We start from the raw sequence: 27,215 nt of genomic DNA on the forward strand, positions 1-27,215 counted from the left end.
CAACAATTCATGCCTGGTTAAACAGGATTTCCACATCTACTGCTGACATCTTTCCAAATAATTCAGGCTTGTTATTACCATACAGTCCTGGCAAGGCTCAAAAGCAAGCAGACTTGACGAGTCTGCTCAAAGCAGAGCTTAAGTAGTTGTAATTAATAATAATTACATGCCCACTACACTCCAGTTTTATCATATTATCCGTCAGTGCAAATAAAAAAAACCACACACAACACGCTTGAAACAGGATTAGTGCATTAATAAAGCCACCCCGCGTACGCCCTCTCTCTAAAGTTTAAAATGTTTGCAGTGGTTTCTGTTTTATGGATTTCCACCATTCTGTGTCTGGTTGCAAAATGTTAGCTGGATGCGGGACAACCCCGGGGCCAGGGCTGTTCTCCTTCAAAAGCCTTCACCCCTCCTGCCGTGACTCGGATTCGAACCGAGGTTGCTGCGGCCACAACGCAGAGTACTAACCACTATACGATCACGGCGAGCTACAGGAGAGCTGAGTACTCAGCCTCCTTCAAGAGCCACTGCACTATTAAAATTTGTGGAAACACTGCCATCTATTGCCTAAATATGCACATTTTCTTAACGCTGGGAAAGGGTAGCCGTGTCTCTGTAATCTGTCACGAGGTAGAGGAGTGGTAACAGAGTGCCAGAACATGCAACCACTTTTAACCAATAACGGATATGGATTTGTCACCCCCAACTGCCACCCCACCAATCGTGTCGCCCCAAGTGGCATACGAACCGGAGCCTCTTTTGTGGTTTCTCCACCACCAGTCTGAAAGCCATGTGCTTGGGCAGCACAGTCGTAAAAAATACGGCACCAACAAAATGGTCCGGGGACTGGGGACAATCAGAAATACTTGTTTTTCCTATTAGAGGAAGCCAGGATGACTGTACTTTGACTGATCAATGTCAAACTCATTGATCCCTAAAAGCTAATTTTCCCCCTGAATATATAGGTTTTAAACCTCCAGTAATCTGAAGGAAAATAATGCTTAGCAATTTACCACACAAAGAAACTGGAGTGTTCCATGCTAAGTAAGTTTCAAGGGGAAATTTTTTATAAATTTCCTTATTATAATAATTCAAGGAGTCTGCACAAGATATTTCAAGGGCTGAAAACCTTAGAAGAAAGCACACAGAGAAACCTATTTCTAATCGCTGGCTTATTAGCAGGGTGTCCCCTTGAAGCCCTCTAAACAGAGAGGACCCCGGGCGCAGTGGGGGCTAGCTGGCATGGTGTACGGGTTACAAGAACCTCACTCATCTGCTGAGTGGGTGCGAAAGTTCCCGTGATTCTGGAGGGAGGGTATTTCTGAAGAGGAAAGCCTGAGAGGCACGTGGTCACTAGCCCCTCCCCTCTGATCATCTCTAGCCCCTTCCGTCTTCTTTCGAATTCTCCCAAACCCATTTTCCTTCCATGCTCCCATGGAAGAGTACTACCCCAAGTTCCTGAGCCCCACACATCTGTGGAGGACCCAAGGCCAAGTGCTCTCTGGCCATGCCAGGAGCAGGTGGATGAACCTGGTAAGAGGTCACTCATGGCAAGGAGGGGGGGAGGGGGCAAAGCAAATCTCCTGGTTGGCAAAGAGCAGTTTCCCGAAGTATCGTCAGGTGTTTACCACACTTAACAAGTTTTGCTACGTACCAAGTAAGCAATAAGGGAGACATTTTGAAGAAATCAACTCACGGGGTACAAACTGTAGAAGTTGATTGTCCAGATTCTAATTGTGGCTCTGTCCCTTACTAACTGAGGACCCGAGGCTGCTTATCTGACCTCGGTGTCTCAATTTTCTCCTCTGGAAAATGGAGTTAATAATAGTACCTATTTCACAGGATTGTCATGAGGATTAAATAGGTTATTACGTGCCAAAGAAACTCAACATAAGGCTGTCAGCACTCTAGAAATCTTAGTTATATTATTATTTAAATAAAAATTGGGGGGGAGGAAAATTTTTAACATTCAACTTCATAGTGCCACAGTCGTCACACCCCCTTAAACTACTCCCCCTCCCCCCCACACTGTATCTGTCAGACTAGGTTATGCTATGTGACAACAACCACATCTCAGTGGCTTAAATTAGGAAGGTTTTCCCCTTGCTTGTACTATGTTCACTGCAGGGCCCTGTTCTGTGTCTCCTCACTCTGGGACCCAGGCTGAGGGAACAACTCCTACCCTGATCACAGCTTAACTGCTTTGCAAACGGCAGGAGAGCTCTAGACCGTCTGGAACCAGCGGCTGAAAGCTCTTCTCGCAGCTCATTGGCTGGAACTGGTCACACGGTCCCTTCCCCTCCGCTACAAAAGGGCTGCTCCTGTAGTTGATGATGTGAGTTACCTTGTGGATAGACTCTGCGATATTTGTGCCTATTTTTAAAAAAAAGTTTCTTGGGGCGCCTGGGTGGCGCAGTCGGTTAAGCGTCCGACTTCGGCCAGGTCGCGATCTCGCGGTCCGTGGGTTCGAGCCCCGCGTCGGGCTCTGGGCTGATGGCTCGGAGCCTGGAGCCTGTTTCCGATTCTGTGTCTCCCTCTCTCTCTGCCCCTCGCCCGTTCATGCTCTGTCTCTCTCTGTCCCAAAAATAAATAAACGTTGAAAAAATAAATAAATAAATAAATAAATAAATAAATAAATAAAGTTTCTTTACTTATTTTGAGAGAGAGAGAGCCAGTGCTGGGGAGAGGGAGCCCAGGAGGGGCATAGAGAGGGGGAGAGAGAGAATCCCAAGCAGGCCCTGTGCTGTCAGCGCAGAGCCCAACGCGGGGCTCAAACTGTGAGATCGCGACCTGAACCTGCCGCTTAACCAACGGAGCCACTGGGGTGCCCCAAATATTCGTGCCCATTGAAGCGGGTGGGCTTTGGAACAACTACCAGGATTTTCTCCCTTCCATTCGCTGTCTTCTAGGGGATATATTTCATCCACCAATACCTACAACCCAGTTTAAAGGGGAAGACTGATTGAATCAAAATATGGTTTCTGATGTCCTTTACAGCTTCTTTGCAATCTACCATCTGATTTTTTTTTTCTGACCTTACTATGTCAACACCAATGTTATCACTCTGCCACGAATATATCATTCACAAATACGTGTTGGCGATTTACTATAGTCTAGTCATTGTACTGGATCTTTAGTATTCAGCACAGAACAAGAGAGGCACGTATCATGACTTCATGGAATTTATAGTCTAGAGAGAGACAGAGAGACACACAGAGAGAGAGAGAGAGATGGATGAATAACAGATGAATAAACGGAATATATGAGTTGGTGTCGTGGAAAATACATATATACACGTATTGCTTAAAGATTCTGATGAAGTACAGAAAGGCAGGGAAGGCATGGTACTTCTTGGGGAGAGAAAGAAAGAGAGAGATGGTGAGGGAGAGAGAGAGATAGGGACAGGGAGAGAGAAAGACAGAGAGAGAGAGAGAGAAGAAGCAGCTTGCTTGGTCTGAAGTCAATTCCTTTCTCCAACCCTTTTACCTGCCAGACCCTAGACGTCTCTGGGTCTCTATTTCCTCATCAGTAAGGTAGGAGAAACTGGACCAGATTCCTCACATTTCTGATGTGCCAGACATTTAATTTACAGACACGTTGTGAATAAATTCACGAACAAGAGACACATGTAAACATTTTGAAGGAAGAAAAAGCCAATCCCAAGCGAGTCCTATGGCTAGCATAGCTGTCCTGTTTTGTTTTCCCTAAGTTCATAGAAGCCGTCCTTTGTGTCACCTTCTAAATATTGTCAGCTTTGTTTCCCTGCCTATGGCAACATGTTTTGGACACACAGGGATTGGTCTCTTGATTTAAGTTGGGTATAAAGAGCAATGTCTTGCCTGTGAGGGGCATTTAGCTACAGGATTCATTTTCGAAAGAGATTGCGGACTTCTCTTTTCAGGAAGCCTTTATTTCTGTAAGATTGCCGCCCACCAACATCTCATTGTTAGAAATGAGGGAGCATCAGCCTCCCTGCCTCTCCTTCTGCGGCCCGGCTACGAGATTCCCCTCCTGATGGAGTCATTACTTTCCCAGATTTTTCATGGTGGATTCTAACAGGGGAGCAGGGGCTGACGAGCGGACCCCGGGAGCGGTCGAGGCCCCCACTGCCCCAGCTGAGTCCTGCCTCCAGTGTGGCCCCTCCTACCTCTTTTCCCAGACCAAGCTCTGTGTTCTCCGCCTCATCCCTCTTCTCAGCTTGCCTCCTGCCTCACTGGGGGTAGGGAAATGACAGTCAGATCCGTCACTGGGCTGGAGGCCAAGAGCGGCAATCCGCTGGGTTGGGGCTGGCCCAGTGCCCAGTTTTCAGACAAAGACAGGTTGGGAACCCCCCCCTGCAAAGAAGGCTCCTCTGTCCCCTCCTCCCAGAGTCCTGTTTCCAGTTGGGGCCCAGCCAGCTCTGACCTTATAGGGACCTTAAAACCATTTATTTCTTGGGATCTTGCTAGAACCCCATCCCCATCCTAGTAAAGCTGTGTGTGTGTGTGTATGTGTGTGTGTGTGTGTGTGTGAGAGAGAGAGAGAGAGAGAGAGAGATAGAGAGAATCAGAGAGAAAGAGAGAGAGAGACAGAAAGAAAGAGAGGGAGAGGAAATAGGGAAGGAGCAAAAGCTGGACCAATCTAGTACATTCAGGGGAGTTTGGTACATGCCAGGGAATGAAGGATGGTTCATGCCTGCCCTTGGAAATAGTTTGGGGGGAAAAAATAAGATAGCTGAAAACAGGGGAAGTCCAAGTAAATGGTAGCTGCCGATTGCAGATCTCAAACTCTTCAGCCACATGACCTTTACCATAAAGAACGCTAAGAGCTAAATGTTCTTTGACTTCACCCCTCGCGTGTTTCCTGCATGTATCGGAAAAATCTTTGATTCTAAGAAATCTGAAAACACTAGAGAAAACGCATTATTTTCAGAATGCTTGTAACCGCAACATGTTTTAACAGTTTACATTTTCAAGAGTAAACTGCCTGGGGTGCTTTTTCCCCCTTGCTTATTAATGAATTCTATTTAACCGAGTCAGAAATCTTGCTGTGGGGGAAAGCTGGAATGGTGGGGGCGGGGGTGGGGGAAGGGGTGTTGGTTGTTGGTTTAATTTTAATTTTTTTTGCCTGAAGGCACCATTAGAAAACTCCAGATGCAAAGCTTTCTAATAGAATTCCTCATCTGACACAGCCCTCCGGAATACGTAGGCCTAACCTTTACGATCTGGCGGGCCAGACCTCTATTTGGAAACCTTACGAGGGGGGCTGATCCATTAATGATAATGTGCAATAACTCGGAGTCCCAGAACAGCTGAAGGCCTGGGGCGGCGGCGAATTACCGCTCTGCATCTAGGAAAGGTGGTGGCAACCGGGACCCCCTGAGGAAGGGGGGTGGAGAGCAGGATCATCGAATAGTGGAGAGCCAGGGAATGCCCCATGACCACACTTTCTCTTCCCATTACATCAGGAAGCTGAGGTTTTAAGAAAGAGAAGTGTTGGCAGGTCTGAGACCAGTTAGCGTTTTGGATTTACGGCCGCGAGGGTTCTAACCAATCACTGCAGAGCTACTTTTCTTAAAGAAGTTTCTGCATAGGCTCCTGGAAGTTCGGGGACTGATAGCCTTGGACGAGTGATTTAATCTCCCTGCCTAAGTTTCCCTCGCAAAAGGGGATGATGGTAAGAAGAATGTCTACTTTATAGAATTGTTCTGAGGGTTAAAAGAACAAGCACTTTAAAAGAGTGCCCAGGAGGTAGTAAGTGCTTAATAAAATACTAGCACTAGTGTGGTCAAACGAGACATGGGGGAACACTTCTCTGAGCTTCTGGCCAGGATAAAGACGTGCCACAAGAGGAAGCATGTGCCAGGACCCAAAGGGGGTCTGAGGTTCACGACGGGACTCTGTTTATGACAAGTGGCACCGGGGCTAGGGGGCCACAGCTGGATGCCAGAGGGAAGAACACCTCAGAGTCTGGACAGGTGGCTCCAAGCCCAGAGCGAGGGACATGCCTAGGACACAGGGTAAGTGTAAGTGGAGAGGCACAAACACAGCATAAGCATCAAGAAGGCCCACAGCAGGGACTATTTGCCCCGGTTGCAAGTTGTCATGTTGTCCCTTCTGCCCTAAAGGGGCCAATACTGGAGCCCATTTAGTCAGGAGGTACACGTGGGCATGGGAGCAGAAGGGCTTTGGGATGGGAGCTGGAGGGAGCAGATGTGGTTGAGACAGAGAGGAACCAGGAGTCATCCCTCCAAGCCCTTCTGTATGGAATGATCCAGGTACTTGGCTCACCAGTTGGCCCTACTCTCTATCTAGATCTGTGTCTTGAAGCAGTGACGACAAATTTGCTCTTCAAGTGACTGAACTCTTACACGTATGAGGTACCTGGCCCAAGTTGGGGTGGGGTTGGGGGAAATCCATGACCACAGATGTCTGCAAAGGAGTGGACTCTCTCTTACTTACCTGTCTACCTCCCGCACCCTTAACCTTGTGCCTGGCACAGAGCACAGGCCGACTAGATTAAAAAATTAATTTGGCCCACGTGTGGATCGCAACTCCAGAGTTTAGTCTCATTTTAGAGCTTCAGAATGAGCTGCTAAATATTTTTAGAGCTCTTTATCTTATCTTTAGGCTTTTTGTTTTATTGGTGAGTTTAATTTTGCTTTTCCTGAGACACATCTCACAGGTACACTTCTGTCGAATTGCCTCGGGTCTATGTCTAGTTCTGACCTTCGTGAATGGCAGTAACCGTTGGGACCACCGTCTCTCCTCACTGAAGTGGGGCCATGAAATATGCAAGCACATCACAGATCAGGAAGGGACCGCTGGTAGCCATATCAGACCTCAACAGTATGGAAATTAACAATACGTGGGAATACTATTAGATTCCCCTGATAGCAATTCTTCGGTCACTTGAGAGAGAGAAACAGAACCCAGGGAATTGAACAGCCTGAGGGAACAAGCACTACCTTACCTGTTCGTGTTTGGTTCTGCTTTATTCATGATGAAGTTTGTAATTTGAGTACATTTGATTTTTTTTCTGAATGTTTTTCAATTTGCCTCAATGACTTTAAAAAGAATAATAGGTCTACTCCTTATCTACTACATTAAGGTCTTAAGGCAAAATGTGAAATATTCAGAATGGTTTGAAAGGTGATGCATAGAACATACAACCACAATTATTCTTACTGTATTATCATCATTCTTTTTTTTTAATGTTTATTTATGTTTGAGAGAGAGAGAGAGAGAACATGAGCAGGGCAGGGGAAGATAGACAGGGAGACACAGAATCCAAAGCAGGCTCTAGGGTCTGAGCTGTCAGCAAAGAGCCCGATGCGGGGCTCGAACTCACCAGCCACGAGATCACGACCTGAGTCAAAGTGGGGCATTTAACTGACTCAGCCACCTAGGTGCCCCCATTATCATTCTGATAGCCACCACTAATGTAGAAGGTAGATACTAAGTTTACAAGATGGAGCCAGATTCTACCCTAGGTAACCCTAGAACCATAAAGATCTGTTGGATGAAAAACCCGCCCCCCTGACAGCTTTCCCTTAATTATCATCAATTCTTTGAGTAGGCTGAAAAAGAGAGGGGGAGAAGGAGGGAGAGAGACAGAGAGAGACAGAGAGAGAGAAAGAGAGAGAAGGAAAAACCCACCTAACTGAATGTAGGATAAACTATTCATTAGCAAGCTAAATAGTTACGACATTTAATAACCTATCGTGCCTCATGGAAAACCAAGGCATTGCCAAAAGTAATTGAAGTTTGTGATTCTCCAAACTGTTATTTAAAGCAGGGTTTGGCAAGGCTCAGTGGGTCTGCACCAATTTTAATTGCATTTTTAAAATGCAGGATGGTGATTGCATTCCTTTACTTGTGACTCGTGTCGTGAAATCCCTTTATGGTGAACTTGCTTCTAGTGAAACCTTATGCCGTGATTTTAAAGTTCAAAGCATGTGGGCGCCATCTATATCAAAAGCCATGCTTTACTTTCTGCCCTTTTAACGGATTCATTCCCAGGTATGTATAACCCCCAACTCTTTCTCTTTCTGTTTGCGTGACATCTGAGGACGTGGCTCAAATCCTCATCACTACCACAAAGAGCTTCTTAGGGGATTAAGGTGGACTTGACCTAGGGAGAGGACCTTCACCAGTGACGACTGGATGGGCCCTGGAAGCAATGTTTGCCTGCGGAATAAGCAGCAGCTGCCTTGAGTCCTTCGCCCCTAGACGGCTAGAGACCATTAAATATACACAATGCATTCAGCATAGATCTTTTGCACAGTACGTTCACTGCACAACTACAGTTGCACAGGCAACTATGATGGTATCATTACTCATCATTACTGCGGGGCTTCTCCACTCCCTTGTTACTTTGCATGGGTCATTTTGTAAAAGGGCTATTTGTTGAGCACATAGTAACGCAGCAGGCACCGTGCTAAGCGTTTCACAGGAATTCGTCCATTTAATCCTCGGGGAGAACCTTAGGTGCTACTAATTTCCCCCATTGAACCAAGGTGCAGCGTTGGTTAAGAAATTTGCTCAGGACCGCACAGCCTGAGCCACCAGATCTGGGATTTGCACCTATGAGACTGACTCTGGATCCCCCCTGTTCTACCAGCACCCTCCACTACTCTACGGCTCAGGCAGGGCTGTGTCCCATGGGATGACATTTCCTGACTTTCTCCTCGCTGAAATTCCTGTGCCTCATCACAGAGAAACCTGGATATCTGATCGTGTTGGCTTCCTACTCTGAAAAAGGGGTCACTGATCATGCCTTCCACAGGAGGGTGTGAGGATTCAGTAAGAATGAGCAAAACATGCCCTTGGGACGATATCAAGCGATACACAACCGTGCGGTAGCTTCCCAGGGCCTCTGTAATCAGGGTCCTGCAAACTAGGCAGCTTAAACAGCAGGCACTGATCCCACAGCTCTGGAGGCTCCAAGGTGACAGCGAGGCTGGGTCCTTCTGAGGCATGGGAGGGAGCATCTATCTGTCCCATGCCTCTGCTCTAGCTCCCCCTGCTTTGCTGGCAATCTGTGTCGTTCCTCGGCTGGTAGACGCCTCACCCAGACTTCTACCTTCGTCTTGACTGGCATTCTCCCGCTGGAGAGACTGTCTGTCTCTGTGTCCATGTAAACCTGATTATTTCTCTAAAGACTCTATTTCAAATAAGGTCACATTTCTGAGGTTACTGGGGCGGGGCGGGGGGTTATGACCCAATAGGTCTTTTTGTGGGGGAGGGGTGGGAGGAAACACAATTCAACCCGTAACAAACCACGAGCCACTCTTTTTCTCGGTAATGACGGTCTTTATAACGTTCATCACTACAAACGTGTTTTGTTTGTTTTTCTTTAATTTTTTTTTAATGTTTATTTATTTTTGAGACAGAGAGAGACTGAATGGGGGAGGGTCAGAGAGAGGGAGACACAGAATCTGAAACAGGCTCCAGGCTCTGAGCTGTCAGCACAGAGCCCGCCGCGGGGCTCGAACTCACGGACCGCGAGATCATGACCTGAGCCGAAGTCGGACGCTTAACCGACTGAGCCACCCAGGCGCCCCTGTTTGTTTTTCTTTAAATCAAGTTTAGTGATTGCAGTCTGCCAGGGACCACTGCACACAATGCTTTAGCCCAGGGCCGTGCTGGTCCCTCAGCCAGTGTCATGGCAGGCGAGGTTTCCCCGCTATTTTAAACCCTACCGTCTCACAATTCCCTGCTGACACGTGGTGGTGGCTCTGTCCATCCCAGAATAAGTCACGGGACAGTCGGAGGCAGAAATTTGGCAAAGGGAGGTCAAGGCTGCACAGCCAGTTACGGCAATACTAGGACTAACTTTGCCGATGCCTTTTTTTTCCCCTTGCATGTAGTGTGAATGATCACTTTCTTGCTCCTCATCAGCAATCCCGTGTTACCTGCCTGCACCCACCGTGCTCCACTCTTACTTCCTATAGACAGAGTCCTAACCCGTGGCTCCATTTTCAGCTTCTCTCACCAAACACGATCCCGCGTCTCCAATCAGCTCCTGCAAGTCCCCTAGGTATTCCGGGCTCACTGCCCAAGCTGAAATCAGGTGACTTTCACACCCCCCTTTCCCTTCCTTCTCTATCACCACCTCAGGTAAAGGCGTCATCATCCCTCCAATGGCCCCCCAAATCTGGGGGCCATCCTCAGTCCCCTCCTCTAGCTGCGCCTCTGCATCCTATGTGGTGTAACCCGACACACCCGTTCCAGTACATTCTACCTCCTAACGCTCTCAGCAATCCCTCTTTGCCTGACCCTGGCTTGAACACAAATGCATTCCCGATGCCAAACACAATGCCCAGCACATAGTAGGTCAGCACTTAATACTTGTTCTGTGAGTAACTGAATGGAAAATAAAAATCCCCACGCGAATCCCCATTGTCCACAAGGTCCAAACTCTTAAGCAAAACACCAAAGGTTCTTCAGTGTCTGTTCCGAAACTAGTTTTCTAGTTACATTCTCTACATCACTGTCCAGTCCTCCACCCCTAAGACCAGCGAAACAAAGCTATCTGTCATTTGCCAAGCGTGCCTTTGATTTTCATGCTGCTCCTCAGACAAAATTGCGTATTCGGTGTGGGTTTGAGATATCAAGGCGCTAGCCAAATTGAGATATCAGCTAGGCAATTGGATATATGAACCTGGAACTCACCATAGAAGCTTAGTTTGGAATAAGATGTTTGGGAGATTCAGCATATAGATGGCATTAAAACCAAGGCAATGGCTGAACTCAACTAGCAAGAGTGTGTATATTAAGAAGCGTATTCACAAACTCAACATAGGTAGTCAAAGCAGACTCGTAGTTTCAGGTGACAGTAGGTCATTCGAGTGGCAATGTCTAGAAGGCAGCGTCTAGAAGAAATTGACACATGGATGATAGGAAGCAATAGAAATAGAGTTTTGGACACCTGGGGGGGCTCAGTTGGTTAAGCGTCCGACTTCGGCTCAGGTCACGATCTCACAGTCTGTGAGTTCAAGCCCCGTGTTGGGCTCTGTGCTGGCAGCTCAGAGCCTGGCCTGCTTCAGATTCTATGTCTCCCTCTCTCTCTGACCCTCCTCTACTCACGCTCTCTCTCTCTCTCAAAAAATAAATAAACACTTAAAAAAACAAAGTCAAAAGCATACATTGCTAGAATTGTGTAAGCCCTTCTTGTCCGCTCTCTGCCTTCTCCCAAAGATACCAACACCTTCATTTTTGCAGTAACCATTCCCTTGTTCTATTTTATTCCTTTACTACCTATGTGTGCATTCTGCAACCATAGATTGATTGTGTTTGTCTTTGAACTTTACCTAAATGGAGCAATACAGTACGCATTCCTTTGTGACTTGAATGAAGTCACTTGAATGAAGTTCCTTTGTGGCGAATGAAACTCACATACCCCTCATGGCGTTTGTGAGTTTCATTCGTGCCGCTGCATGTAGCTATAGATGGCTCATTTGTACTTTTTGTTCCTTTCGTCTGAACTATCTGATGCTGATATTTGAGACTGTAGCTGATTTTTCCATTACTTTTTATCTGGCAGGCTTGTCAAACCCTGTCATCAATTCTAATAATTAACCTATATATGTTTTTTCAGATTTTCTATACTCACACTATCCTGTGCAAATATTGACGGTTTTGCTACTTTTTCTTTTTTTCTATATCTTTTCCTAGTTTTATCGTGCTGTTCAGGATCTATAGAGCAAGTTTGAATAAAACAGGTGGTAGCAGATAGTCTTGTCTTTTTCCTAAAGTAAATGCTTTTAACATCTTAATCTATTATTAAATATAGTACTTACTTTAAGTTTTTATAGATACCTTTTATCAGGTTAATGGAGTAATCTTCTATTGTCCATTTGTGTAAAAATATTTTATCTGTGGTAGAATTTAGATCATAAAATGAATATTGAATTTTAGCAAATATTTTTTTTTTGGTATCTATTGACGTGATCATACAATGTTTCTTTTAACCTGTCAGTGTATACCCTAATTTTCAAATATTAAACCAACCTTGCATTCCCAAAACAAACCAGAATCTATTTTCTTTTTGGGGCATAGCTGGTATGGTTTTCTAAGATTTCCCTTAGGAATTATGCTATGTTCTTGAGTGAGACTGGCCTGACATTACTTACTTTCTTACATAGCCCATTCTTCTTTCTATTTGCTTACATATTTACCACGTTCTGTGTTCCTCTTTCCTTCTTGCGTCTGAGATTTGGGAACATTTTCCTGAGGGCCAGAGAGTGTTCTGTAGCATTGCCGTTAGAGAGCTTGCTAGTCTGAAATGTCTTGATTTAATCTTCATTTCTGAAGTACATTTTCACTGGGCATAGAATCCCAGGTCGTTCTTTTTCTCAGCAGATCGGACAGTTTCATTCCCTTCTGGCTTTCATTGCTGGGAAGGGAGGTCTCAAACCTGCTTCTCTAAAGAACATGCCTTTGCTACCTGTCTCCTTCTAAGGTCTTTCCTCATTTTGGTCTTGGCTTTATTGGTGTGTTATGTTTTCTTTCTGTTTTGGTTTCACTCTAATGTGTCCAGGGACAAATTTGTTTGTAGTTATATTGCTGGGGGTTCGTTGGGCTTCTGAATCTGTAGGTTGGTATATTTCATGAGTTCTGGAAAATCCTTATTCTCATTACATGCCCCGTGTCTCTCTGTTTCCATTTGCACTTTCTAGTGTTTTGTTATTCTGTGCGTCCTCCTGGAGAATTTCTATATGTTTCAGTTTCTACAGTTCACTAACTTTCCTTCTGGATTTTGTTACTCTACTGTCCAACCTACCCATTTCACTTTTTTTCGCTAATATAGCACCTGATTTATAGTCTGTATCCGCCTGTGAATATTTCCACATATATCATACCTATAGTAATACAACTTGAAATTACTTAGGATAACCCACACATTTAAAAAATCGTATTTGGGAAACCTAATTTAAAAGACACAATAGGGGCGCCTGGGTGGCTCAGTCGGTTGAGCGTCCGACTTCGGCTCAGGTCACAGTCTTGTGGTTCGTGAGTTCGAGCCCTGCATCCGGCTCTGTGCTGACAGCTCGGAGCCTGGAGCCTGCTTCGGATTCTGTCTCTCCCTCTTCTTCCACCCCTCCCCCTCTCATGCTCTGTCTCTCTCTCAAAAATAAACATTGAAAAATTTTTTTTTAAATAAAACAAATGAATAAACACTAAAAAAAAAAATTTTATTTACAGACACAATAAAAACATCGGGGCCCACAATAGTGAAGTAAATAGACTCCCTGTCCCTTAAATAAACTTATAATTATAAAATTTTTCAGACCTGTGCAAGAGTAGAGGCAATGGAACAAAGAAAAATTCCCCATGCCCATTTCTCAGCTTCAAAGATTATTAACATTTTAACAATCTTATTTAATATTTCTCCGTATATAATCATTGAACGAGTTTTTCTTAGAGCATTTAAAACTTTTTTTTAATGTTTATTTTTGAGACAGAGAGAGACAGAGCATGAACGGGGGAGGGGCAGAGAGAGAGGCAGACACAGAACCCGAAGCAGACTCCAGGCTCTGAGCTGTCAGCACAGAGCCCGATGCAGGGCTCGAACCCACAAGCAGCGAGATCACGACCTGAGCTGAAGTTGGACGCTTAACCAACTGAGCCACCCCGGCGCCTCGATTTCTTAGAGCATTTTAAAACACTTCCCAGGAAGCATGTAATTTCTCTGAGGTGACATTTGATCTGACAGTATCTTGGCGCTAATCTCTAATTGACAAGAATACTTATTTTTTGGTGGAGAACTACCACACTATCACCACACCTAAGAAAACCAACAGTAATTCCCTATTTCACTGAGTTTTTTTAACAGTTTTATACTTCGTTTCCAGAAGTTCAATTTGGTTCTTTCAAAACCTGGTTGTCGTATTTTACAGTTTGTTTCTTGCCCGTATTTCCAAGTTCGTCACTTACTGTTAAACAGTTTTTTATTGTGCGTGTCTGAAACGCCCATGATCTGAAGTCTTTATGAGTCTGTATCTGTTTTGTGTACGTGGGGTTTTTGTTTGTTTCTTTTCATTCGTGCTCATGGTGCTTTATTTCCTTGTGTATTTATTAATTTTTACGATGCTCTGCTCATTATTCTTGGAATTGTGTTTGAGAATTCTTTGGGGCTTGGAAAGTTGGGTTCTTTAGAAGGGATCTACATTTGTTTCTACCATGCACTTTGTGACATGACTAGTCTGGGGTCACTCTCAAATAAATTCTTGGCTTGAGGTTTTTGCAGACCACGCAGGGAGTGTGAATTCAGGCTGTAAACTTGATATGAGCTCTAGGTCCAAGTTCTCAATAGTGACTTCTTTTTCTTTTTTCACCTTCGCTCAGCATCACAAGTTATAAGCAGTATATTTTCTTGACTGAGGGAGAGGGTAAAAAGAAGCAGAGTGTTGGTTCTAGTTCATTTTTACCCTGAGGGTATAGCTGTTTGGGATAGGAGTTTTGGACTCTCCACCTTGGTAAGCCCGGGGATATGTCTCCCATTCCCTGGACCTTGTAAGTTGTGAGAACAGGAGTTCAAGTCCATCTGGTTCAACAAAGGGCCTCATTTCCTGGGCTGAAAGTTTCTTCCTTTCTTGAGAGTTCATTGATGGATTTCAGTTGATGTTTTTCATATATTTTAAGCAAGAATTTTAGTTGTCTATAGAAGGAGGGTTGATGCAGATACCTACCCTAGAAATGTAAGTTCTCTATTCGTTCTTTAAGTCATACCAATCTGGCCTTCTGACCAGTGAAGTCAGAAAATTTGACCACAAGTCAAAAAAACAATATGTTACTACAGTGGGATTGTGAAAGAGCCTGGTCCTTTGAAATTATCTAATATTGGAAAATATGGATCTCAGAAAAATAAATGGCAATGAACTGAAATAGATTTGTGGAAGCTGAGTTCATTGTGTATACAATTAGTCTCTTGTATTATACCTTAACTATATCTTAAGAGTCTGTCTTGGGGCGCCTGGGTGGCTCAGTCGGTTAAGCGTCCGACTTCGGCTCAGGTCATGATCTCGTGGTCCGTGAGTTCGAGCCCCGCGTCGGGCTCTGTGCTGACAGCTCAGAGCCTGGAGCCTGTTTCGGATTCTGTGTCTCCCTCTCTCTGACCCTCCCCCATTCGTGCTCTGTCTCTCTCTGTCTCAAAAATAAACATAAAAAAAAAAAAAGAGTCTGTCTTGAGGCGCCCGGCTGGTTCAGTCAGTTAGGCATCCGACTCGATTTCAGCTCAGGTCATGATCTCCAAGTTCATGGGTTTGGAGCCCAGCGTGGGGCTCCATGCTGACAGAGCAGAGCCTTCTTGGGATTCTCTCTCTCTTCTTCTCTCTGTCCCTCCCCACACTCAAAATAAATGAACTTAAAAAAAAAAAAAAGAATCTATCTTATGCCTCAACTAAACTAATTATTCCTGGAAGATTTGTTACCCGTGTAGTTTGCATATTTTTTAGCACCTACTATAACTTGCATAATTGCTGAGTTAAGAAACTAAATTGTTATCACAAAAAAAAATTGTTTTATTTAAAATCTCAACTAACCTAACTGGTTCTACCTGCTAAGAGACTGGAAAAGAATTGTCATTATTCTCCTAAGAGTGACACTAGCATTTCTCTGGTGCTTTCTTTTCCTTAAAAGATCTAGTGGGGATAGAGAAGGCACTGCTAGAATAGATGCTTCATTGTTTATCAGAGAACATTAATGAGTTTTGGATATGCAAACAGAATTCCAAAGCTCACTATGGGGATGAGGCTAGAAGCAACTAGAATGGTTCTGCATAAGACAATGGTAGGAATTTTTATTTTCTCTTGAGAGGGGGGCAAGGAAGCGTGAGTGAGAGAAGAAAGGTGGGTGGGGTTGGTACCTGTACAGCATGCAAAGTGGCCAAAGGACTTTTGAGGCCATAGGTACCTGATATCTAATATCCTACATTAAGGTTTTCATGTTTCTGTGACATAAAACCTCTTTTGTCTTTCCAACCTCCAGCAAAGTCAGCTACATCTGCTTCTATGACCATTTGTGTGTGTTTGGGGCATGGCGGGTGGGGGGGGGGCGGGGAGGGGGATGTGCTGGGATGACGGAGCACATGTGCAAATCAAAGAAAGGGAGTTAAGGCCAGAGTAGAATAAAGGAACAGCATACACTACAAGAAGGCAGCAAAGCAAAGGAAGTTAGTGGAATGGGTCATCGAAGATGAAGGTTGCCACGAAGCTTTAAGTCCCTGAGAAAGGCGATACAATTTGAATCTAGACCTGAAAGGGCAGGATGTTTGCACATAACACCTGTGTCATCATTAATGTTTCCAGTGAAGTTGAAGGGCACTAGAAAGCTGCTCCGATTGTTAACAATCAGTAGTTGGTGTCAAGGTCTAACCCGGGTCTTATACTTCCCCGGTCAAGTTTTTACTTCTCCCGACAGGCACCGAGCTGTTGTTCTCAACCTTACATGCACACTGGGAGAGTTTAAACTTACCGATGTCCAGGCCCCACTCCAGATATTCTGATTTGATTGACCTGAGGTGGGACCTGGGCTTTGGGACCTTTAAAACCTCCCCATGTCATTCTACTGTCCAGGCAAGGTCCTGGACCACTGATGTAAAGCTAAAATAATATTCTTTTTTTGTAATTTTTTATTTTTTTATTTTTTTTTAATTTTTTTTCCCACGTTTTTATTTATTTTTGGGACAGAGAGAGACAGAGCATGAACGGGGGAGGGGCAGAGAGAGAGGGAGACACAGAATCGGAAACAGGCTCCAGGCTCCCAGCCATCAGCCCAGAGCCTGACGCGGGGCTCGAGCTCACGGACCGCGAGATCGTGACCTGGCTGAAGTCGGACGCTTAACCGACTGCGCCACCCAGGCGCCCCTATTTTTTTTTTATTTTGAGGGAGAGAGAGTGAGCACACATGGGAGAAGGGCAGAGGAAGACGGAGAGAGACCATCTCAAGCAGAGTCCACACTCAACGTGGATCCCAATGCGGGGCTTGATCTCACGACCGTGAGATCATGACCTGAGCCAAAATCAAGAGTCGGACGCTCAACCTCCTGGGCCACCCAGGTGGCCCTACAATAATATTCTAAGGACAGTCTGAAACATTCAAATGAGATCACAAAAAGCAATAGAGAATATGTGAGTTGCCATAAAGGAAGCTAATTTTGCTGAAATGTGTTCTTGCATCATATAATCCCCGTGCATGCTGAGGCCTAAAAATAAAAACACAGACAACGAAAGTATTTCTTAGAGCCCTTATATAAACAAGAATAAAAATAATCTATACCCATTCAGCTTACTGTTCGCATTAATCTAACTTTACTCTTCAACTGCATTCATCTAACTTTACTAGTCCAGAAAACTCTTGCTCAGAAAGCTGGCATTGCGGATAATTTACTCTTTGTTTCCAGAAATTCCCCCAAACCCGTTCATTCCTTCTCCATTCATCACCCCTTTCTTGGGACAAGAGATCGCTTCAAAAGATGACTCATTCTGGGGCGCCTGGGTGGCGCAGTCGGTTAGGCGTCCGACTTCAGCCAGGTCACGATCTCGCGGTCCGGGAGTTCGAGCCCCGCGTCGGGCTCTGGGCTGATAGCTCAGAGCCTGGAGCCTGTTTCCGATTCTGTGTCTCCCTCTCTCTCTGCCCCTCCCCCGTTCATGCTCCGTCTCTCTCTGTCCTAAAAATAAATAAACGTTGAAAAAAAAAAATTAAAAAAAAAAAAAAAGATGACTCATTCTTCAAGACTCCTTTTGAAATCCTCCCAACTCTGTCGACCAATCTACCAATCTTTATAATGTAATACATTTTTCCCAGTTTCCATTAAGTGTCCCCTTACACTGCCACTGAAAGACCTACCTTAAATCAGACTCCCTCAAGCTCATAAATATCCCAACTTTGTCATTATTCTCCTACGAGTGTGTTCATTCTTCTCCTAAGAATAAGAGTATTGTCCTCCTGAGAGTATTGTCATTATTCTCCTAAGTGTCCTCCCACTCCTGGATGCTGCGAAAACTCTTTCAAGGTGATGATCCCTTTCCTTTGGGTAAGCAGCAAACTGAGCTTTGTTGTTATCAACTAGCCATACGGTGTTTATCAACTGCTGGTTCAGAGGGGCTCGTATATTTCAGTTAGGAAATGTCCAAATGTCTTCTTTTAACACAAGTACAATAGCTACTATTTGCCCCGTGCCAACTGGGTGATTTACAGACATTGCCTGTGATCCTTCGAGGGTGGGATCACTAAACATATTTTTTAGATATGAAGCAACGGGACCCAGAGAAGGTTGGAACTTTACTGGAAGTCACACAACCATAGGCAGAGCAGAGATTTCCATCCAGGTGTTTGTGTGATTCTCAAGGCTGAGTTAGCTCAACAGTTAGATCCACAGCAGACGCCGCATTGCCTCACGGAAGACTGACTCGAGATCTACTCTCGCTAGCTCGTGGCCTCAAACACATATGAAGTGTCACCAGTTTTAATGAGTCGACATTAGCCACTACCTCCCCGCAGGGACACCGCAAATGCAGCCAGACAATCGAAGGAAGAATAAAAGAGGTGCTTTATAATTTGTTCAACCACAGTTTTCTGCTTTAATTCTTCAGGTGGAGAGTGGGTGGGTAAGTGTCCACCAGATTATTCTTTGTTATGTCTTTGTGCATCTGACGTATTTTATAATAAATGTTTCTTCTTTAAAAATTTTTATTATGAAGCATTTCTAAGGGTTTATTTAAAAATCTTTTAACATTTTAATGTATCTTTGAGAGAGACAGAGACAGAGTGCAAGTGGAGGAGGAACAGAGAGAGGGACACACAGAATCTGAAGCAGGCTCCAGGCTCTGAGCTGTCAGCACAGACCCTGATATGGGGCTTGAACCCAGATCGTGAGACCATGATCTGAGCCGAAGTCAGACGCTTAACCGACTGAGCCACCCAGGCGCTCCTTGTTTATTTAGCGAAAGAGAGAACACGAACGAGGGAGGGGCAGAGAGAGAGGGGAAAGAGAATCCCAAGCACGATCCATGCTCAGTACAAAGCCCAATGAGGGACTCAATCTCATGACTGACAGTGAGAGCATAACCTGAGCCGAAATCTGGAGTTGGATGCTTAACCGACTGAGCCACCCAGGCACCCCTGAAGCATTTTTAACATACACAAGATAGTCAAAATAATATACTGAGCCTTTAATGCGCTCATCATCCAGCTTCAGCATTGATGGACTCTCGGCCAATCTTGTTTTATCTATATCCCCATGTACTCCTCCTTCCAGTATTATTGTGAAGCAGATCAAAGATAGAATAGAATTTTTTTCACAAATATTTTGGTAGGCGCCTCTAAAATATTAGGACTTCTTCAGTAGTCATCTCTAAAAGAGAAGTACTGTTAACAACAACAACAAAAACCCCACAATATCATTGTGTAAGGTGACAATAGTTTGTTAATATCATCAAACGTGGAGCCAGTGTGCAAACATCCAATTGTCCCATTAGTATTTCAGAGCTTGTACATGGTGATTAACGTCCAGTGACTCAACATTTCTTCCGGTTAAGTTAGAATACGAAAGCTCATCCTAGTGGGGATGTTTCTCTTTTAAAAAGTCTTGTCTCATTTTTCAAGTAGGCTTCATGCTCAGCACATAGCCCAACACAGGGCTTGAACTCACGACCCTGAGATCAAGACCTGAGCTGAGATCAAGAGTCAGATGCTTAACCAGTTGAGCCACCCAGGCGCCCCTTGTAAAGAAGCTTCTATTATCCACCCCCTCTCTGGCCTTGGTCTCAGTTCTCAATTTTTTTATTTGGATTTTCACAAAAATTTTTATTTTCATGAAGCCTAAGTTTTTTAAGCATGGTCTTATTTCTTTCAAGTTCTGAACCTATGGTCCCATTTTAATTTGCACGGCTGGACCAGGTGATATCTTTATGATACTCAAAGCTCCTTGGGGGTGGAAGAGGATGCAGTTAGGAGGTATTAGCAATACAAGTTAATCTGGGACGTCCGCTCTTATATTTCATGTTTAAATCAATAAGTGCTTTGACAAATAAATCTGACATTTTTCTTGCAGCAATTCATATTCCTGTTCGTATAAAGCATTTCTTTCCCATTCCTTTATGGCCAAGTGTGTTTCTGATGAGCAATAAAGAAGATGTCAACAGTGGATGTGAACCAAGAAGGAAAACGCCTAGGGAGAATATATTTAATGGTGTGAGCTACTAAAGTTTTCCATGCAGTTTTCAAAGTGCACCTTTACTGGTTCATTGTATCCATGGCATTTTTTTACATAAAAAAAAGTAAGAAGAAAGAAAGAGATAAGGAGGGAGGGAAAGAGGTAGGAAGGGCAGGAGGGAGGGAACAAGGGAGAAACTAGCCCACGCCTTTGAAGTTAGATAGTGATAAATTAATCTTGTCTTTCTTTCTTCAGGAGTGGCCTAGTCGGGAGGCCTACTGGTCACCTGTCAGAGCAGAATTAGACAATCTCAGTCTTGGGACTTTATATTCTGCCCTGTTCCCTAGTCGAAATGTCTATTCCTGAGGAGGAGTCCCAACTTGGTAGTGGCTCTGTAAGCTAAATTTCTGCCAAAACATTAGGCAGATGGTTATCAAATGATTTCCCCATTCCCTGTATGAAGATCACTGTGCCCTGCTGTTGATAGGATTACACAGGGACTAAAGCAAATTAATGGCAAGCGGGGGAGAATCCTATTAGTTGGGACCACACATGTGGTTAAATAAAAGCAGGAATAATCATAGCATTGGGTTTTATCTAGATCCATACGTGCTTCCTCAGAGGGATTGAAAATATTTGCAATGTGATTTGTCCTTTTTCTACTCACACCGCTTGCTTTGTAGCGCGGTGTCTGTTTAAGAAACCTCACGGGTGCATAATCCCACTACTGTGTGGCATTCGCTGTAGAAGTCCTACTGAGGTGAGTTCCTTGCTTGCAGCTCAAAATCTTGTTCAGGGTGTTTTTTTGCATGGAAAAGATACTGAGTCCCTAGGAGTTTCAGAGATCCCGTCTCTGAAACTACTACTGACAAAGAATAAAAACAGACACCATCCAATCTGTGTATTATATAGCAAACACTTGGCAGAGTTCTCATTCTGTGCTTAACTTTGACATGAAGCTAGGCAGTCATGTTTGCAGATCAAATGAGATTTTTGCCAGCCCACCACTAGATAGGGAGGATTTATCTACCACCTTACTATGATGTTCCCTTAATACCTTTCAAAAACACAAGTGCTTACATACTAATAGGTTTTTAGCTTAAGATCTAATCATCCACTCTTGAATTAAGATGCTTGAATGAAGCCAACTCATTTGGAACTAAGCATTTTAATGTCAACAGAGACATATGGTATGGAGACAGAATTACAAAGGCTCTCTTCTGAAGCATCCATTAGGAAAGCAAGACTAAGACCCCAGCATCGTTATTCGTTTACTCATTTATTTCTTTGTAAATAATTGAGCATAATATCATCTTATGAAAGTGGAAATGGTCTAATAATTACATGTTAGGGATAGGGTGCATTCCCTTTTGAAAGATTAAACCATTCTCTTGCTCTGTAATTACTACCAACTTTTTTTGTGAATGGCATTGCATTTTTAGACCAAGGAAGGTACAACATATATTACACATAGTGCGCAAATGTATAGGTAGTGTTAATATCAAGACTTTTATGTTGCCGTTTGTAGAAAAGTACCTCTCAGCCTAATTACAAGTTGTCATTTAAGGTCCCTCAAAGCCAATGAAAATGTCAACACCATAATGCAATTATAAAGTCATCTCTGCCTTATTATATGGGAAAAACATATTAATAAGGAATTGTGGAGTACTGAGTCCTTGAAAAGAGTATTTTTATTGAACTTAGATGTGGAAAATCTGCAAATTAGAAGGATGTTAATTTAGTGCATCTTGGTCAAATTAGTTGGTTCAACAGTTTTGACTGACTTCATTATTTGAAGCATCTGACCAAGAGGCAGCTCTCTCTCCTGCCTAGTTTATTTCTATTAACTTAAAAATACCTCAGGGCACCTGGGTGGCTGGGTCAGTTAAGCGTCCCACTTCAGCTCAGGTCATGATCTCACGGTTTGTGAGTTTGAGCCCCACGTCGGGCTCTGTGCTGACAGCTCAGAGCCTGGAGCCTGCTTCGGATTCTGTGTCTCTCTCTCATTCTCTCTCTGCCCCTCCCCCCGCTCGCACTTTGTCTCTCTTTCTCAAAAGTAAATAAACATTAAAAAAAGAAAAGAAAAGAATTTAAAAATTAAATAAATGAAATAAGATATCTTTTGGAGATGGCAGGAAGGGAGTCTTTTAAACCATCCAGACAGTGTTGGCTTACCCATTTTATTTTTCTTAACATCCCCTCCTTCTCTTTTGGAGCATTTGTCACAATTGTGTTATTTGGTTAATGTCCTTTTTCTCTGCTAGCTTGTAAGTGCTGTGAGATCAGTCCCCTATCTGCCTTTTTCACCACTGTGTGGCTGTGCTACATTGTGCTATTGGATAAAAATATTCAGTGTCTTAAAAAATCGATCAAGAAAGAATATTCGATACCTTCCACTAAAGGACCCCTTCTTACAAAAACATTATGTTTCCAGTCCCGCTGATCTCAAGCTTAGTCATGTGTCTTGCTGTGGCCAATGTAATATGAGTGAAATTGTCATGTGCCACTTCCAAGCGGAAGCATTAAGAGTTTCCACGTGGTTTTACCATGGTTCTCTCCCCCTTTGTCAGGAGAGCAGCATAGCCCAGATGGGGCAGCTCCTTCGATCTGAGTCCTGAAATGAAGCTTTGGAGTAGAGTCAAAACTGAGCGGGGGTGGACACAGAACGAGGGGAAAAGAAATCTTTATGTTTGTAAGCCACAGCAATGAGGTATTTGTCATTTCTGCTTAGCTTACTTTGATTCCTACAAATATCCAATGTCCATCAAAGTGCGGGCATGCGGTAGGCACACAATGAACACCTGTTGACAGATGGAAGGGAACGGATGAGACGTGATCTATACACGCAAGAAAATTAAGGCATACACAGACTCAAAGTAATAAAAATCTGGGTATGCATCATCATTTCCACCATAGAGATTTGGGCTTAATATAAATGCAATTAAGTGTTTGATTATCGCTTTTGAAACCTAAGCCACTGGACGTAAATATACGCGTGTAAAAAATGGCGCGTGTGATTTAGTGCCAACCGGTGCTACGGGGCGGTGACTTCACAGAAGGGAGGGAACAGTGGAGTTTCACACTAGCCGAGCAGGATTTCACTCAAAGATGTGATCTGGATGGATGAGTGGATTTATCAAGGCTTTTAGTTAGTGGAGGGGTGAGAGGAGGACACGGCCTGAAGGGAAAAGGTGTGAAAACAAGGAAGGGTGTGGATTAGGACAAACCAGGGATGTGACTTAGTGAAGCTGGTGCTTGAGGCAGATTAGGTGGCAGCGGACCAGAGAGCGAAGAGATGAGACACAGTTAAGTAGCTACTGCCGAAAATGTAATGTCATAAATATGGTGATTCACCCTCGGCTCAATCTATAAACTCTAACTGATCTTGATAAAAACACACACAAGATTATTGGTTTTTTTTAAAAACCAGCCTAGAACATTCTACATTCACGTGGCGAAATACGGAAGGAAAGAGAGGAAGATTCTGACAAAACGAGTAAGGAGGGATTAAAACATATAAAATCTGCATAATTAAAACAGCAATTTGAACGGGCAGGCACATCAGTGGGCAAGTTTTGAAAATTAGAAACAAACGCAACCTCATTTGCCAAACTGGTGTGGGAGAGTTGGCATTAAAAATGAATGACAATGCCCACTGTTGGTGGGAATGCAAATTGGTGCAGCCATCCTGGAAAAGAGTTTGAGGTTCCTCAAAGAGTTAGAAATAGAACTACCCCATGATCCGGCAATCAGACTACTAGGTATTTGCCCAAAGAACACAAAAATACTAATTCAAAGGGATACATGCACCTAATGTTTATAGCAGCATTACCTATAACAGCCAAGCTATAGAAACAGCCAAGTATCCATCGACTAATGAATGGTTAAAGAAGATTATATATAATCTTATAAATATAAATATATATATACATATAATATATAATAGATTAGATAACATTAAAACATTATAATCTATAATTATAATGGTGAAATATTACTCAGCCATCAAAAAGAATGAAATCTTGCCATTGCAACCACATGGATGGAGCTAGAGAGTATTATGTTAAGTGAAATAAGTCAGTCAGACAAATACAAATACTGCATGATTTCACTCATGTGGAATTTAACAAGCAAACTAAATGGGTATAGGGGGAAAAGAGAGAGAGAGAGAAAGGCAAACTAAGAAACGGGTTTTTAACCATACAAAACACACTGATGGGAAGGTGACAGGTGGATGGGTTATATAGGTGATGGGGATTAAGGAATAAACTTGTGATGAACACCTGAAACTAATATCACACCGTATGTTAACTAACTGGAATTTTTTTTTAAATTTTTTTTTTAACGTTTATTTATTTTTGAGACAGAGAGAGACAGAGCATGAACGGGGGAGGGTCAAAGAGAGAGGGTGACACAGAATCCGAAACAGGCTCCAGGCTCTGAGCTGTCAGCACAGAGCCCGACGCGGGGCTCGAACTCATGGACCACGAGATCATGACCTGAGCCGAAGTCGGCCGCTTAACTGACTGAGCCACCCAGGTGCCCCTAAATGAAAACTTTAAAAAATGAGTGGGGAAAAAATGGCTGTAGTTGAGGTCGCATCTGCAAAAACATTAAGTTGGACTTGACCTCATATCTTGCACCAGAATAAATTCGAAGTAGACCAAAGAGTTAAATGCACTGGATTGAACCACACGACGATTTCTGTAGGTCCAAATTGTTAAATGTCGGTAATTTCACATGGTTCACTTAATAAAAACTGAAGTCATGGAAGTACGCAAAGAAACCACTGTTTGTGTTGCAATCTTGAGATGGGAAATACTTTTTAAACTTACATAGAATTCAAAGGCCTATAAAAAAAAATAGATAGCTAAATTCAACTCCTTAATAATGAACTTTTTCTGCATGGCAAAAATCACCATAAAAACAAGCAAAAGACATATGACAAACATGGAAAAATATGTCCAACTCATGCCACAGATATGGGACTAAAGTCCCTTTATCTTTAGGTAAAGAGCTTCTATAAATTACTATGCAAAAGACCAACAGCCCACAAGAAAAATGAGACTAGGATATGAACAGAGAGTTCAGGGGACAAGACGAACAACTGGCTCTTAGTCACATAAAAGGAGGCTCATTGTCATTCATTATATGCAAATGCAAATTCAAATTAAAGGAAGGTAGCACGTTTCCACCGATCAGCTTCCAGAGATCTAGGAATTTGATAACATTCTCTATTGGCAAACCCACGCATTTCTGGTGGGAGTTGAAATTGGTACAACTTCTGTGGAAGGAAATTTGGTCCTACCAGTCAAAATGACTGAAGTACATACTTTGGTCCAGCCATCCCATTTTGGGGGAATTCATACCACAGAGGAGCCTTCACATACGTGAAATGAAAATGCCAGTGTTATTAACCGCAGCAGTGCTTGCAAAATCAGAAGACTGGAAACATTCTGAATGTCCGCTATGGAGGACGCTGAACCAAGCTCTAGGGCAGGTTCACAGCCACCTACTATTCAGCTGTAACAATGAATGGGAAACTGAATACTAACGTAAGATGTCCAAATCAGATTGCATGAGAAAGGAAGACAAAGGACACTACCATTGGTCTTAAAATGGTATGTAGAGACTATATAAATATATCTTAAAAGAATATATGAGCATTTATAGTTTTTATACGCATAAAGTTTCTATGGAAGAACGTAAAAGAAACTAAGAGCATTGGTTGCTGTAGGAAGAGGAATTAATGGTTAGGGAACAGGATGAAGTTATACTTTTCACATCCTGTGCACTTTTTGAATCTTGAACCATTTCATATATTACCTCTTCACAAAATTAAACTAAAAATGCTATTTCAGTTAAAACGAATTGACATCGACATCCTTTGCAGAAAAATTTGTATCTGACTTATGAAAGGCAAAACAAAACAAAGGCAAAACCCAAGCCCAACATCAGAAATGATCATAATATTCTATGTGTGAACCTACATGCAATTAGAATAATCAAATTTTAGCTAAATGATTATGTAGAAAATCTATTTCCAAGGGGCGCCTGGGTGGCTCAGTTGGTTAAGCATCCGGCTTCGGCTCAGGTCATGATCTCACGGTCCGTGAGTTCGAGCCCCGCATCAGGCTCTGTGCTGACAGCGTAGAGCCTGGATCCTGCTTCGGATTCTGTGTCTCCCTCTCTCTCTGCCCCTCCCCAACTTGCCCTCTGTCTCTCTCTCTCTCTCAAAAATAAATAAACATTTAAAAATAACTTTAAAACAAAGAAAATCTATTTCCCACACTGCAGTTGGAGTGAACTTATTAAAGATAAACTCGATAATGTCACTCCCTTGCTTAAAGTCCTCTTCTGGTTCCCCATTGATTTAAGGATGATAAAATCCAAACTCCGTAATATGACATACAAGTCTTCTATTGATCTGGCCCAGCTTCATTATTCCACCTGCATTTCCCACCCCTGGCCCTACTTTCCTCCATTAATCCCGAATTTGCTATTGTCTTTAGGAACCGAGCTCCACGATAGACCTTTACCTATATCTGCTCACCTGCCACCTTTCCTTATTTACTTATTTATTTATTGCCTTAAGGGATTCCCACCTTCCTTTCCCTACTTCCCCACCCCTTTGTTTTTCAGTAATTAGACATCAAGTCTCCCTGATCCCCAAAACTGGATAGGCCCCCATCTTTTCCATCGTGTCATAACATCCTGCACTATTGTTCTCTGTGGTCGTCCTTACCCCTCTATTTGGTAATCAGCTCATTTGTCTCCTTCAGTAGATTGTGAGTTCCCCGAGGGAGCCCTGTGCTTGGCCAACGGGCATAGAGTTGTGCACGTTTATTGAAAGAGAATACGATTGAACCACCTGTTGAAGAAATCCAACTATGAGGTGGCAATGAGGATGGGGTGACATAGGTGATAGGGAGAAATAATCCGAAAGAAAAGGAAACAGGACCTGGTGACAGACATGGTCGAATTTCTGAAATTTGCCAGAGGTGATATTCTCTGCCAGGCCTAATCTTACAGAGCAGCAGCGCGCACGAATCCTTCGGGCGCAAGTCTTT

The 27,215-nt window shown here is 43.4% G+C and overlaps 1 protein-coding gene and 1 non-coding gene across 9 annotated transcripts in view; both read right to left on the reverse strand.

The window, feature by feature from the left end:
* NFIB (nuclear factor I B) overlaps positions 1-27,215 on the reverse strand; it is a 456,253-nt gene that overhangs the window by 356,320 nt on the left and 72,718 nt on the right. The gene's annotated exons all lie outside the window — the stretch shown is intronic.
* On the reverse strand, positions 420-491 carry TRNAH-GUG. The gene has a single exon. It is a non-coding gene; the product is annotated as a tRNA-His (tRNA).

The sequence above is a fragment of the Felis catus genome, chromosome D4, assembly GCF_018350175.1.
Source record: "Felis catus isolate Fca126 chromosome D4, F.catus_Fca126_mat1.0, whole genome shotgun sequence".
NCBI classification, from domain to species: Eukaryota; Metazoa; Chordata; class Mammalia; order Carnivora; family Felidae; genus Felis; species Felis catus.